The 13,391-nt window shown below is 37.6% G+C and overlaps 1 protein-coding gene across 5 annotated transcripts in view; it reads left to right on the top strand.

Moving 5' to 3' along the window:
* ASXL3 (ASXL transcriptional regulator 3) overlaps positions 1-13,391 on the top strand; it is a 195,349-nt gene that overhangs the window by 48,816 nt on the left and 133,142 nt on the right. Inside the window, exons 2-3 of one of the 5 annotated variants that reach the window (XM_027525828.1) lie at positions 3,450-3,658; positions 8,752-8,754. The exons of 2 other annotated variants lie outside the window; for them this stretch is intronic. The gene's annotated coding sequence lies outside the window, so the exon portion shown is untranslated. The remainder of the gene's footprint in view (positions 1-3,449; positions 3,659-8,751; positions 8,755-13,391) is intronic. 2 more of the 5 variants (XM_027525829.1, XM_027525831.1) reach the window with 2 other exon arrangements.

Raw genomic sequence — 13,391 nt, 5'->3', positions numbered from 1 at the left:
ATTTCCATTTCCAACGAAATGTGTTATCCTGGATAAGTCACTCAGTCTTTTTTGTTTTCTTTTTTTGTCTTTTCTCTCCAGTGAAATAGGCAAACTTATGGATCTTTATGTGTATTTTAGGGCTGAAATAAGGATAAAATAATTTTTTAAATGTACTGTCAATCATATGTTTGATTTGTGAGATTTCATACCCTAGTGCATTAGTAGCACTTTGAAAAAATTAATCAAGATGGAATGGGTTATCAAGTAAATTTGTATTTGACCATATTTCACAGTAATATTTTGGCACACCAGTGTTAAAAGATTTATATTTCACTAAGAAGTATATAATATTATCGAATGGGCTTCCAAGGTGGCTCTAGTGCTACAGAATGTAACAGTATTATTAAATAATACTGCCTGCATGCAGTATTATTTACTACATAAGTTTTAATCTAAAAGTTCATGAGAAGTTAGCAAAGCGATTCTAATCAGTTTGTGTTCTTAAACTCAGATTCAGTGATTAGATTTAAAACCAGTTACCTGATGAAGCAAAGCCCGAATTGTTTTTAGTATGATGCCTGCCAGTGACTAATTTTGGGATTCTAGGATCAAGGATTTTCCCAGTTTACAACACACCAGTGGGTAGATTGTTTTTCATTAAGTGAAATGCTTTGAGGACAATCTTATTTGTAACTAAAGAGGTGTATTTCTGTATCTTGCTCTCAAATTGGACCACCTGGGCCACTTCAATGTTTTGAATGTACAATATAGATGTATTTCTTCTGCTATTCCGCTCTCCAAATTTATACGTTAACATGTCATATCCTGACAGTACCTCCTGCTAATTATCTAATTGGTATGTTTTGGGGAAAAAAAAAGATGTGTCTCAGAGTCCTGTATATTTGTACTATCATCCTAATTTTGTTTGGAATTTAAGATGTTTCACATATGCAAAATGAAAGTTTGGAGAAGAGACTTTAGTAAACATAACCACTCTGCTATCTCTGAGGAGGTCTGCATTTAAGTATGTGGGAATTATTAATTTCTAGGAAAAATCTACATCATTATTTGTATGCTTCTGTCATTAAGGATCTTATAGCTTGGCTTGGTTAGTATTTACTGAAAGTTCCTATTTCACTAGGAGTTTTTTCACTATACTGAAGTATTTCTACTGTCCGTAAACTAAATACTATAGGATAGAATATATTTTACTTTTGAGTGGTAATCTTTTTTCCAATATTCTTGTAAATTACATATATGCTAACACCTTAGCTTCTGTTTGTTATTACCATCACTGCCACCCTCATAGCTATTCATCTTTTAAGATGTGGATCACCTCCTCTGGAAACTTTCCACTCGATTTCCAGGCAGAAATATGGTCCCTTCTTTTATATTACAAGAGAGGTTTTTAAATGTAACTTTATCACAGTTCTTTTAGTTTATATGTCTTTCTCTCAACTAAGCTATGTCTTGAATTCCAAGACAGCTAGTGACATATCTTACTCATATGTTTGCATATCCTGTACAGTCCTTAGATCATGACAGACATCTCAATGGATATTTATTTTCTTGAACATATATTGCTTATAGACATTGTTATCTTACATCTGTAAATGGGATGGTTTGAGAAGACTCTTATACTTACTGTACTTGCAGACCCACAGATTATGCATAAGAGGGGCAATATATCATATACAAGGACTTAAAATTTTAGGAGGAAAAGCATTATATTTTGCTAAGCACCAAGAGGCGGAGAAGGCAATGGCACCCCACTCCAGTACTTTTGCCTGGAAAATCCCATGGATGGAGGAGCCTGGTGGGCTGCAGTCCATGGGGTCGCTATGAGTCGGACACGACTGAGCGACTTCACTTTCACTTTTCACTTTCCTGCATTGGAGAAGGAAATGGCAACCCACTCCAGTGTTCTTGCCTGGAGAATCCTAGGGACGAGGGAGCCTGTTGGGCTGCCGTCTATGGGGTCACACAGAGTCAGACACGACTGAAGCGACTTAGCAGCAGCAGCAGCAGCAGCAGCAGCAAGCACCAAGAGGACTGTATGTCTGAGCTAAGCAACCAAGGGATCTGTTGCTTTCAGTGTACTATTTTCTGAGTCCTTTGTGTAGGTGATCCATTCCACATTTTCTTTATGTGAGACATGTCATATTTTATGAGATACAGTGAAGTTAGTGGACAGTGTCCAGAAAAACATAATGAGTGTCATGTTTGGTATAAATCTCAGGTCCAAGCCTGTCTACGACGTTTCTGGGTATTTCACATCAATGGAATAATTGACTTGAGAACCAAAGTATATACTGAGTGGGTAGAGGAAATAGTACACCAGATGGATATCACCACATTTTTTTAATTTTAGTAACTGGCAAGGATGGGATGTGTCTGGACAGTATGAAATGGAGATTAGAAAACAATTTTATTAATTTCAAATGGAATTATATATAATGAGCATCTTACAGGTAGCCATTTGTTTGATTCAAATCATTTAGGCTAAGCACATAGAAAATAACACTGCGGTGATTTAACCCATTTTTAAATTTTATTTTAGACACACTCTGGAGATAGAGAAACTTAGTAAAATATTGTACTGGCATTGAAAGTTTTAGTTTTAAGTATTGGTTTAGGAGAGAAAGGGGCAAGTGAAAAGGAAATAGTCTTAAATCTTGTAATAGAAGTCTCAAGAAGATAAAAATAGTAGATTATCTGTTTAAACTTTGAAAACTTTATATAATGTCAGTTTCTACAAAAGCCTATTCATTAAGAAGTGAGAAGGAAAATTGGTATTTTTAAAGTTAGTTTGTTCTTGTTCTTTAACATATAATACCTCTTGGGGCTCACTGATCATTTCTTTTAATAATTGCTACCATTAAAGTTGTTGTTCATTCAAAGGCTGCTGGCTGTGTCTACATAGTGAGCAAATATAGCCAGTATAGACCTCCTGCATCAGTAGAGTCTGGTAATGCAGTCAAGGCAGTGGTAGGTAGGATTACAAAAGTGGTGGGTGACCACACAGTGGGATTCAGGAGGAAGAAGCTACCTTGGTAATACCAAACAAAGCCTCAGTGGTTCATACGGCATTGCTTTCCCACCTTCTGAAAAAGTCAAGATGTCTCGTTGTTGTTTTGTTTTGTAAATACTGGAAGAGCTTGATCCTATATACCAAGTTTAGAAGACTAGCCTTGGAAACCAATATTGTGTTTTCTCTTTCCCCTTCAGGACAAAGTATGTTCCGTTTGGGACCGCCTCAACCACCTTACCAGGCAGCACCAGGTCTTCATACACTCTCAGTTTCCCTTCTACTGTGGAAAAGATCTTTCCTTGAATGTTAATATTTTCACCTTGAGAAGGCAACATATGTGTTTAGGAGGGGTTAAGCAGCTGTTCATAAATGTGACGTAGGAGAAGAGTGGTTTGTGGGAGTTTTACTATATATACACATATATAATATTTTCCAGTCTGGTTTCAGACCCCGGCATGGCTTGGAGACAGCGTTGGTGTGTATGAAGGATCTTCCTCGAATGAAGGATTTGGGACAACTTTCCATGATGATTATATTAGAGCCTCAGCTGCTTTCGTGTTGGTCATGAGGTGATGCTGAACCGAATGCTTGAACTAGCAGGAGTGGCTGGGATTGCGTTGGAGTGGTTCCGTTCATTCCTTCCGGGTAGGTACCAGATAGTGATGTTGGGTGAAAACGGACATCGAGGGTCCCCCGTATGGAACCCCGTCGTCGTCACTCATTCCCTGGTTCATGTTTAGTGGGTTTAAGGAGACACTGGCCACCTGGAGGCCAGGCAGTGATCTGAATGACTGTGAAGAAGGTTACGAGGGTGGTTCCCAGTTCGGTGTCGCTTACCTACGTTCTCTCTGTTTTGTCTGTGTGACAGTGAAGACTAGAATCTAAACTGAGAAAGCGTGACTTGTTGGAAAGAGAAAATTTGGGAGGCCCCGTTGTGCTTTCTGGTTTCTCTGTCTGAATTACAGTTTGTGTAAACTGTGGCCATATTTTGACTCCAAATTCATCTACACACAAAAATCCCATTGTAACATCAGATAGAAATATTTTATTTTCCTTTCTGGTATATATCTGGAGCCTTCTTCCCTGTGAACACTGACTGCATCTCCATGATCCTTCTTGCTGAAGTTGTAGTCTCTACTTGTTCACCCTTTCGCTTGGGGCTTTTTTAAGCAGTCTGCCTATATTAATAAATATTGTTGCGGGTGATGGCTGACTTTTCCCAGTGAATGTTTTCCTTTACCTTCACTGAGAGCACTTCGTTTTCCTAACCCTGTTTTACTAAGAATCAAATTGGGTTGTACTTTTTAATAAATTCTGCCGCTCCTCATTAAACTGCTCAGGCATTTTGTTTTTAGAGAGAATATACTAGAGTTTCTTCAATTTTGAATATGTTCTTTAGAAACGTGGTGCTTCCTCTTGGCTGCTATTTATTTATGTAATATTATTTCAGTTATTTCCCTTTATGGTAATGAAAAGCTTGCTGAGTGTTGAACATGCATGAAGTTTATTAGGTCTAAGAGTAGATTATAGGTAAAGAACAGAAAAGAACAAACACGGATGTATGTGTCTGTGAATATCATTAGAACTGTCTGTTGATTGTCATTTTGGCAAAAGGGCAAGAAACAAACTTTTATGCAGTAACCGGTCAGTATTAGGCATTGAGCCAGGCAGTTTTTATCCTTTAGCTTATTTAATCCATACAGTAACATTGAGAAGTTGGGTGTTACTTCTTCATTTTACAGATGAGGAAATCGATGCTGAGAGAAGTTAGATATATTCCCTAACTTCACACAGTTATAAGTGGAAGCTCTGGTACTTGAGCCTGGGTTTGGCTGTCTCGAAATCTCAAACTTTCTATCACAGTCAAGTGTTAAGTCGCAGGCAAATGTTAGACTCGAAGAAGGAGTCCTGAAGGAAAATAAAAAAGAAGAAAAAGAATGCCTATTAGAACAAACCAAGGAGGAAATGGGAGACCTAGGAATGCTCAGGCATAACATTTATTTTTAATATTTCCTGAGTTTTCTTAAAACTCACTTAACAAGTCAGGTGACAAAAGGAGCAATTTTATGATCATCAAATGTTTACCATTTACAGGATGGAGAGGTTTAGAATTTCAAATTTTATCTCTGGATGTTTTTTCATTCTCTGTTTAGAAATAGAAGTAATGATTCCCCACTTTGGACTCTAGGAAATAGAAGAGTCAGTGCATGGAAGCCAGTCAGGTAGTTAGTACTTACCTGGGGAGGGACAGCAGTTCAAAACCAGTACCAGGCGTTTACTGTTTATAAAAGTTTATTTTTTCCTTTTAATGTGTTTGTGAGCTTTTCTGTGTGGAACCTCAGCTTCCTGTTGCCTTTCATGTATAACATCGTGCTTATACATGACCAAAGATGTGGTGATTGTGTTTTGCTTAAACAGTAATATATGTGGGTTTCACTAAATACTTATTTACATCTTTGGATGAAGTTTGGATCAATATTATTAGTTTTCCTTTTTCTGTGGGTAGATAGATGCCTCCCACCATCCCAATAGATTTATTTTAGGCATAGCCAGAGAGATATTGTTTCTGTGCTTATAAACTAACATTTGGCAATAGAAAAGCACTATATTAAATATTAAATTGTTACTGTTATCCTAACATGATATGTTCTTATTAATTATGTTAATGGTACCTTAGAAAACACCCACTTTTCCAAAGAGGTAAAGCTCTTTAACTGTAATGATTTTCAACTTCAATGCTATGCTTTATCTACTAGCAGCTCATGAAGTAATGGTCATAATTGAATTCAACATCTTAAGATTTCCTGACTTAGCTTAAGTGAAATATTGATTTCATGAAATTAGGTGGCAGGTGCATCAAAGAACTATTGCCTGAAAGTTTAAGTGGGTATTTAAAGCCTCAAGAATATTAATTCAAACTAAATGAGTGGTTTGGAGTAGTTGTGCTTACTTAAATAAGATGTTTGCCACATGGCCAGAAGCCATCATATCCAAAATTTTATTTTTTAAAAAACATTGAAGAATGAAGGCAGAAGACCATTTATTGTTATGTAAACATAGATAGTTCTTTATATTTTCATAACTATTTAGTTACCATTTAGTTGATTAAACAGGGTTTCAGGTTTAAAATAATTTTTCTTGAATTGGCTCATGAATTCTTTTCCTTTCCACCCCACCCAATTGTATTTACATATTGTTCTCTCATTTTGTTGCTGGAGTTGTTGTCTGGAGAGTCTCTGTGTGCCTAGATGGAACATTGATATTACTATAAAATAATGTACAGGAAATCTTGTTTTGTCTAAAGATACGTTTCTTCCCCTGGGTCATCAAAATGTGCATTTTTCCTAAGGAAGATGTTTATTTCCATAAAACAGAGGTAATACATATATAACATATTAGTAGCATTACTTTTGGAATTTATTAATAATGTATGTGAGTATAATTTTATAGTTTTCAACAAACATTAGTCTGAAACAGTATTATTTATTCTCTTTTTACATTTGCATTGATCCTAGCCATTGTTACTTTTATTTTACTCTTTGTCTCTGTTCGGGAGAGATTTAATTTGGGTTGCTTTTCTGCAGTCCCTACTCCCAGCTATGTCTCTCATGAATCATATTTCCCAGAGGGTGAAATTAAAACAAGAACTAGGTGTATTAAATTTCTTTTAGGCCTACTGCCAGATTCTTAGATGTATTTTTAGGTGTCGAATATTAAGTTTGGGGAAGGGAAAGATGCTTGAATTCACTAATCTTTGTATTTCTCCTTTCTCAAGTTTGTTTTTACCTTATAATTCTGTCTGAATTTTGTGGATGTATTTCATACTATCTGAAGTCGTTATGGTGTTTGAATTTGATAACACTTAAATTTTTATAGCAGAAAGCTAAATTTATTAAATATCTTTTTATGGGAATACTTATAATCAAACCACACAACTGCTGCTGAACAAATTGCCTTGAGAATGCAAGTGGTCAAAGAAAGAAGAGGGGGAGGAAGGAAGGGAGAAGAAAACTAAGTTAAATTGACATTTGTCCTGTGGTATGATTGCCAGTCTTAACAGTAGTGGTTGGTGTAGTTATTTTTAGACATTTCCTTTATCAAACATTTAAAGGTAAAACTTTTCCCATAGCCAGCAAAACTCTGAGTTGAGTTCTTTTGACATTCTGCTGATCAAGGAATTTCCCATGAGTAGTACCAGAGTCTTCTGCAGAGAAGGGGTAGGAGGATGAATCAGAAATGAAGTAATGGACAAGGAAATGTTTATACATCTTAAAAGTGTTTATGGAACATATAATGTGTTAGCTATGTTTTATATTGAGGAAGAAACAGACATGATCGAAAATTTAAACATGAAAAGACATACCACTGAAAAAACAGAAAAATTCAGATTTAACATTTGAATTCACCTTTGAGACAGAAGAGGCTTTGCAGGTGGCGCTAGTGGTAAAGAACCCGCCTGACAATGCAGGAGATATAAGAGATGCGGGTTCAATCCCTGGGTCAGGAAGATCCCCTGGAGGAGGGCATGGTAATCCACTCCAGTATTCTTGCCTGGAGAGTCCTGCAGACAGAGGAGCTTACCAGGCTACGGTCCATGGGGTTGCAGAGTTGGACATGACTGAAGTGACTTAGCACATACACACGTTGAGAGGAGAATGACTTTCTTTACAGAAGCTTTACAATAAACAAAGGAAAAGATGAACGTATGTGACTGCATCAAATTTTATGTGTTTGTACCCACTCCAGTGTTCTTGCCTGGAGAATCCCAGGGATGGGGGAGCCTGGTGGGCTCCCATCTATGGGGTCACACGGAGTCGGACACGACTGAAGTGACTTAGCAGCAGCAGCAATATATCAAAAAAACATTGTGACAATGGAGAAAATATTTTTAGTTAATATTTCTAGTTAATATAAGCTAGAGGTATTAATTAAAGAGATTATGAAAACAAAAAGAGGTGTTGACCTTAGAACGTTGTGGTCAGAGGTCATGACCAGAGGAACTACAGTGCATAAAACCAGGGAATAAACAAATATGTAGATAAGATTTGATCTGCCTAGTAATCATAGAAATGCAAGGTAAAGTAGCCACTGGAGATTGTCTTTTGGTTTACCTAATAAATTAATCAGTACAAGCACTTCACCCTGACTCCAAATGATGCTTTTTGCTTTCTCACTCCTGGTGAGAGTATAAACTAAAACAACTCATTTGAAAAGCCAGTTGGCATTATTTGCAAAAGGTAGTTAGATAACATATATCTCCTGAAATAATAATGCCACTTATGCAAGCCTATCTTAAAATATTCTTGAATGTAAGGAAAAAAAGTATATCATATACACTAAAATATTCAGATCAATTCTATTTCAATTATAAATGAAGAACATAATTTAAACACTCACCAGTAATATCAGTTGTTCGCAAACTTGACTGTGCAGTAAAATCATTTGGAAAAACATAAAAGAGAGTGCCAATGCTTTGGCTCTACCCAGAGATGTTTATTTAAGATGTTTGGAATTGCCTCAGAGTTTGTGTTTAAAAAATTGCCCTAAAAATTTTAATGCACGGCTAGATTGAAAACCACTGGCTTGACACACATTGATAGAATATTTTTAACCACTTAATATATTTATTATGGCTGTATAGTAGTATGGACAGGGTATAATATAAAATAAAATGTGGTGATTGAACATTTAGGTACATCATAACTTTAAAATAGCCTACCAGAAACATAGACTAGTAGAAAGTTTGTAAAATGCTCAGAGTTGTTATAAGGAGTTGAGATTTTTTAGTGATTTTTTTTCATCTTTTCTTCAGTTGACAGATATTTTAGTAATGTTCTTATATTACTTGTTAAAAGAAAAAAGCATATTTAAAAGAAAAGTCCCTGCTGGTGAGATCCTCTAGGTAATTTCCTACTCACAGGTTGTTTCTACCTGTGATTACAGAGATTTGTTCTGGCTTCTAAAATAATCATATCCTCAAGTTAGAGTTACGTTTCATATTATTATAATGAAATTCTTCATAGGACTATTTTTTCCTGTTTTTCATCTCAGAAATACCTTCTCATGTAGTCTTCTGACTTAGGAATGTAATAAGCTCCAGTCAGTCATTTTTCTCTTATCACTCCACATCTGTGCCTTTCAATTTTCACCTTTCCAAATACCATCTATAAGTGATGGCCCCCCAGTGTCTGTCTCTAACCCCACCATTAACTCTGTGATGCGTGTGTGTATCTGAACTTCATATGCTTGCATACCTTGAAGTTAGTGAGTCCAGAACTAAATTTACCATATTTATCCTCAAACCATCTCTTTTATGTTACCAATTTTAATTAATAACACCACTGCTTACCCCCAGCCCCTGAAGCAATTCTAACCCGCTTCTGCTTCCTCATCATACGCATCTAGTCAGTTTCTGTGCCCTCCTGATTTTTGTCCCCCACATTTCTTCTCATGTATCTCTTCTTAATTTTTTACTTTTATTTTAATGGGGTATAGCCGATTAGCAAACAATGTTGTGATTGTTTCAGGTAAACGTTGAAGGGACTCGGCCATATATATACATGTATCCATTCTCCCCCCAAACTCCACACCCATCCAGACTGCCACATAACATTTAGCGGAGTTCCCTGTGCTATAAGTATATCCTTGCTGGTTATACATTTTATATACAGCAGTGTGTAGATGTCCATCCCAAACTCCCAAACTATCCCTTCCTCCCAGTCTTCTCCTCAGCAACTGTAAGTTCATTCTCTTCTTGTGTATTTCTTGAGTCTTTCTTTACATCCCTTCCTTACCATCATTGTTTTGATGAAGCTCAGATTATCTTCCCTCAATCAAGGACGGCAGGCTCCTCACTGATGTGTCTTCCTGTAGATGTGTCTCATTATGGATCTGTCCTCATGTGTACAGCAGGACAAGGGCATTTCCTTCCTGAAAGTCCCTTGGGGCTCTCCATCATGTCCTGCATGGAGTCTAAACTCCTCGCCATAGAGTTTAAACTGAGGTATAAAAGTCATGCATGGGCTTCCCTGGTAGCTCACCTGATACAGAATCTACCTGCAATGCAGGAGACCCCAGTTCGATTCCTGGGTCAGAAAGATCCCCTGGGGAAGGGATAGGCTACCCACTCTACTATTCTTGGGTTTCCCATGTGGCTCAGTCAGTAAAGAATCTGCCTGCAATGCAAGAGACCTGGGTTCAATCCCTGATTTGGGAAGATCCCCTGGAGGAGGGCATGGCAACCTACTCCAGTATTCTTGCCTGGAGAATCCCCAAGGACAGGGGAGCCTGGGAAGCTACAGTCCATGGAGTCACAAAGAGTTGGACATGACTGAGCACCTAAGCACACAAAAGTGTCATGCGGCTGGCATGGTGTGCACCTTGCCTTTGGAATCCGATCCCAGCCCTGTTCTCCCTCCCACTCACTGTTTGAAAATACCAAATAATTCTGTTTCTGCAGACATGTTCAGTTCTTTCCCTATGTGCCTCCTGCATGCTGCTCCCTCTACCTGGAATGACCACTTTACCTCCATTTGATTAGATTAGCAAAAATGTAAAGATTCATACTGTCCACCCTTGACTCGGGTGGGGAAAGTAATTTGGAAATAGCTATCAACATTTTTTAAAATGCTTTTTTGATGTAGTAATTCTACTGTTTGGACTCTATCCTAGAGGAATAGTTATGTTATACCTACTGTCTTAGTCTGTTCAGGCTGCTATACTTCCCTGGTGGCCCTGGTAAAGAATCTGCCTGCCAGACCGGAGACCCAGGTTTGATCCCTGGGATGGGAACATCCCCTAGAGAAGAGAGTGGCTACCCGCTCGAATATTCCTGCCTGGGAAATCCCGTGGACAGTCTCTGTCATAACAACACTGATACCATGGGCTATGGCTCCATCTTCGTGATATGATCACTTCCCAAAGGCCCCCACCTTCAAGTAGCATCACACTGGGGATTAGGTTTCAACATATGAATCTGGGGAGAACACAAGCGTCCAATCTATAGCACATATGCAAGGAGGCATATATATTGGTTCTTCATTGCAGCACTGTTTTAATGGGTAAAATCAGATGCAAGCTACATGTTAAATAATAAAGAAGTTTAAAAATCACTGTACAGCTTATCTACTCTATAGGACAGTGGGAACATTGCATGATTATTAAGAGCATTTAATAGTCTGTGCAACATTCAGAACAAAAAATATAATCTATGGGAAACTTTATCATTAAGGTTATTAAGTAAAAAAGCATGCATCTACTGGTATGCAATAACAGCCCTCACTTCTGTTGAAAATAAATTTAAAATACAAAAGCATAGAATTGAATCTACACATATATCTGAATAAAAATAGGAAAAGCTCTGGGAGAAAAAAAAACATGGTACATCATTAATAGTCATTATTTCAGAAGCAATGGGTGTTGCTGGGAGAAGTTGAGAGTGGCTTATTACTTTTAGTCTGTATAATGATGTACCTTTACACTTCCATATAATTTCTGTGTATATATGGATTTACATGGGGAAAATGCTTAAACCTTAATATAAGCTGAAATAGGGAGAAAGATCTAATAGAATTGGAGAGAAGATAAACTGTGCATTAAAGAACAAAATTATCAATAGTCTTTATTTTTTCTGTTCTGAAAAATTTTGAAAATATAGCAAAATATCATAGATCAACAAGCACCGGCTGGAATTAACAGTTGTAGACGTAGTGTCATATTTGCTTTGGATTTCTTTTAAATAAAGTCTGGCAGAAGAAGCTGGAGTTCCTTTGATTTCCTTTTTTACTCAGAGTTAATCTTTGTTATATGTTTGCTGTATACCATTGTGGCTCAGAATTTTATAATTTCACTGTGTACATATAGATTACGTGTATCTATGTCTATAGTTATTATGTTCTGGTGAACATTTAATTTACTGACAGTTTTTTTTTCTCCTAAAAAAATTAAGGACTGTGAGTGTGAGTTGAGTTTTTCTAGGGACTGTACCAAAAAGTGGGATTGCTGATTTGCAAAGCATGCACACCTGTTTTGTTTTGTTTTCCCTCTAGATATTGCCAGATGTCTTTTCAAATTGGCTGTCAGTTTATATTCTCACTAGGGTATTTCATAGTTCCTATTTCTGAATCTCCTCAGCCAATTTCTGGTATTGCCATGCTTCAAATTTTGTTCTGTTCTGTAGATTATGAAATGTTAAGCTTATCACCAGTCCCTGAATGTTTTCTGAGCATCCAAGTCTGACAGCGCCCTTATGAGGGGGACACAAAGAGTCTTGATGAAGCCAGCGTCCTAAGGCGCTTATTGCCTTTGAGTCATTAGATATTAGATAGCCCAGAACTAAATGCTATAGTCACAGGACAGGCTGTGATGCCTATAGAAGTTCAGAAACCATTTCTACAGACTAAAGAGTTGATTAGAAGTTTTTAGGAGGTGAATGGGAGCCTTCTTTGACAAATGAGTAGGAAGAGAGGCGAAGAGACAGGTGGCGTGGCTAAAATGAACGACATGTCAATTGTCCAACCATTTGTAATTGCCCTTGAAGCCTTAACCAGAAAGATATTAGTAGAACTTTCATCTTAAAGCTATTTAAAACTCATCACATATTTTTAAAAATATTTATTTAATTTTAATTGATTGATGATTGGTTTACAGTACTGGTTTGGTTTCTGTCACACATCAACATGAATTAACCATATGTGTACATACGTCCCCTCCCTCTTGAATCTCCCTCCTACCTCTCACCCATTGCCAACCCTCTAGGTTATTACAGAGCCCAGTTGGTGTTCCCTGAGTCATCCAGCAAGTTGCCATTGGCCATATATTTACATATATTAGTGTATGTGCATCCATGCAGGCTTCCTCTGTGGCTCAGCTGGTAAAGAATGCACCTGCAATGCAGGAGACCCCAGTTCAATTCCTGGGTTGGGAAGATCTGCTGGAGAAGGGATAGGCTGCTCACTTGGGCTTCCCTTATGGCTCAGCTGCTTAAGAATCCACCTGCAATGCGGGAGACCTGGGTTCAATCCTTGGGTTGGAAGGATCCCCTGGAGAAGAGAAAGGCTACCCATTTCAGTATTCTGGCCTGGAGAATTCCATGGACTGTATAGTCAGTCCATGGGATTGCTAAGAGTTGGATACAACTGAGCAACTTTCACATTCCTGCATCCATGCTGCTCTCTCCATTTATCTCACCCTCTGCCTCTTCTCCCCACCCTTGTCCATATGTCTGTTCTCTGTGTCTGCATCTCCGTTGCTGTTCTGTGAACAGATTTGTCAGTACCATCCTTCTGGATTCCATTATATATGCATTAATATACTGTTTGTGTTTTTCTTTCTGACTTACTTCACTCTGTATACTAGGCTGTAGGTTTATCCACCTCAT

This window comes from Bos indicus x Bos taurus, chromosome 24 (assembly GCF_003369695.1).
Source record: "Bos indicus x Bos taurus breed Angus x Brahman F1 hybrid chromosome 24, Bos_hybrid_MaternalHap_v2.0, whole genome shotgun sequence".
Classification (NCBI taxonomy): Eukaryota; Metazoa; Chordata; class Mammalia; order Artiodactyla; family Bovidae; genus Bos; species Bos indicus x Bos taurus.
The sequence above is the reverse complement of the archived record's forward strand: the minus strand, read 5'-3'. Positions and strand labels throughout refer to the sequence as shown.